Source organism: Eumetopias jubatus, unplaced genomic scaffold (assembly GCF_037043125.1).
Source record: "Eumetopias jubatus isolate StellerSeaLion01/CBP00866 unplaced genomic scaffold, mEumJub1_p1.0 scaffold_10, whole genome shotgun sequence".
Lineage (NCBI taxonomy): Eukaryota > Metazoa > Chordata > Mammalia > Carnivora > Otariidae > Eumetopias > Eumetopias jubatus.
In genome coordinates, this window is record NW_028274816.1 from 63,233,830 (window position 1) to 63,236,487 (window position 2,658).

Here is a 2,658-nt window from a genome sequence, read left to right on the forward strand (position 1 = left end):
CACACTAAACGTAGGGGATTCAGCAAAAACCATTCTAAGAGGAATGTTTATAGCGATAAACGCCTACCTTAAGAAAGAAGAAAGATATCTGCACCTGGCTGGCTCAGACGGTGGAGCACACGACACTTGGTCTCCAGTGTGTAAGTTCGAGCCCTGTGTTGGGTGTATTGATTACTTAAAATCTTTACCAAAAAAAAAAAAAAAAAGAGGAGGAGGAAGGGGAGAAGAAACAATGATCTCAACAAACCACCTCAGTTTATACCTCAAGGAATAAAAAAAGAACTCAGCCCACAGTACTTAGAGGGAAGTAACAAATGTCAGAGCAGAAATAATGAAACAAACCAGAAAAACAGAAACGGTTGGTGCAACCCAGAGCTGGCTTTTGGAAGAGATTCTCATTTCTCTACTCACCACTGGCAGGAGCGTGAGGCGGGACATCCACGGTCAGGCAGCCAACTGCGTTTCCCACTCCTCTCCCATCCATTCCTATAGTCAGCTGAATTCACTTCCCTACAAAGAACCAGAGACGTGTTTTCACGTCATCACACAACCCACGTTCATTCTCCTCCTGGAAGCCCCTCCTCCCATCACCTCCCATGTCTCACACCTTCTCCAGCTCCAGCCCACCCAGCTGCACCTGCTCACAGACGCCTGACCGCCATTCTCCATCATCATATCCCTGTTTGTTTCTTTACTCCTATAGCTTTTCTCTTCCCCCTACACTGAGCTGGGTGAGGAGTCGTCTCCTGATCCACTGGTAGATACTTCAGCCATAGTGTCTGGACACAGGGAGCAAACAGCACCTCCTACTGTTCTGTATCACCTCCAACAACAGCAGGAGGAAATACAGCAAATTTATGCTGGTCTGTCCTTTGAAGTATAATGACCTGCAAATTCCCTGGCACTCCAGGGTGCTGGGTTTTACTGTAGCCTCAACGGATCCCATGGAACCTTCCTTACTGGCAAAAGTTTTGACTTGAGTCTCATGCAGTAAGGCCTCCTATGACTCCTCTAGAAACCCCACTCTGTGCTCCCTAATTCACACCTCCACCCAGCTGTGGCATAGATGCAGCTGCTCAGAGTGAGGCAGGGTTGGCGTGCGTCCTGCCCAATCCATGTTGGTGCCCAACCACATCCCCAAGTTCCTGCTCTCCTGGGTTTTGCCCTGAACAGAAGGAACCACTCACCTGGCTGGTCTTTGCTCCAGAGCTCTGTGCAGGGAAGTGTCAATCACAACGAGCCAGTTACAGGGACAGGGTTCCTGGACCCGATCTCCCCACAGAGATGCCCTTACCATGTCAGCTGTAGTCTTGGTGACCCTCTGCATGGAGAGCCTGGGGCATCTCCAGTGAGGAGCTAATTTAATCCCCAGTGCAAATCACCATCACTCTCTTCAGATGATTAAGGACAGTTGTTGGCAATTAACAAGAAGATTGGGGTGGGGGTAGCCAAAGAGCTGGCATAAAAATGTTTTCTAGCTCCCTGTGGAAAACCATATTTAGAATCAAAGTTGTAATCAGGAGTTAAAGGGACACGGAAAGGCACCTCAAGGACTCGGGGAACAAGATGTGACCACTGCCCCTGCTCATGCTCTCTCTCTAGCTCTTGCTCTCTGTCTCTCAAATCAATAAATGAAATATTTTTTAAAAGGAGAAGGGGGTGTGCCTGGATGAGTCTAGATTAAGCGTCTGCCTTTGGCTCAGATTGTGATTCTGGGGTCCTGGGATCAAGTCCCCCATCAGGCTCCCTGCTTAGCAGGGAGTCTGCTTCTCCCTCTGCCTCTGCCCCTCCCCCTGCTTGTGCTTTCTGTCTCTCTCAAATAAATAAATAAAATCTTAAAAAAAAAAGATAGGACCACCAGGGCGCCTGGGTGGTTCAGTCGGTTAAGCTTCCAACTCTTGATTTAGGCTCAGGTCATGATTTCAGAGTCGTGAGATCGAGCCCCCTTCCCGTGTTGGGCTCTGTGCTCAGCAGGGAGTCTGCTTAAGATTCTCTCTCTCTCTCTCTCTCTCTCGCCCCCTCCCTTTTCCCCTCCCCCTCTGCTCTTGCTCATGCTCTCTCTCAGAAAAAAAGGTGTGGCCGCCCACTTACCCATGAGCTGCACCTGGGCACTCAGAGGCTCCTCATCCTCTCTCCTGGCCTTGGAATGTGGATTTGCTTGCCTTTCCCACTCCCAGAGGCTGCTCCAAGGGCATAGCCTTGAGATAGTGATGTGATGAAAAGACCTGCCCGAGCCCAGGTGGCACCTCTTTATAAACTTAGGTTTGCAGGGCAGATTCAGGGATCCGTTCATCTTGCTGCTGCCGAGACAAGCCTCGTATGTAAGTTCCCTTTGCTTATTGAAATTGCCATCTACCAACCTGGAGTGGCCTGCCTCCTTCTTCGGTCCCTTCCTGCCCTCTGTGTGCGGGGGGCCAGCTTCCAGTTACACAGGAAAGCTGCCTAGAGGGCTCCCTTTACTGTATTTCCAACGGGGTATGTTCCTCAGTGCTTTTTCATCTTTCCAAAATATTGACCATCCTCACCGGGTCAGGACTCTGGTCTTAACATGACTTTAAATTCCATGCTCCTTGCTGTTTATGGCCCTAGGTCTTTTTAGTCTGGAAAATACCCCATTTTGAAAGCATCTTTCCCACCTCAAAATACAGGTATCCCTAA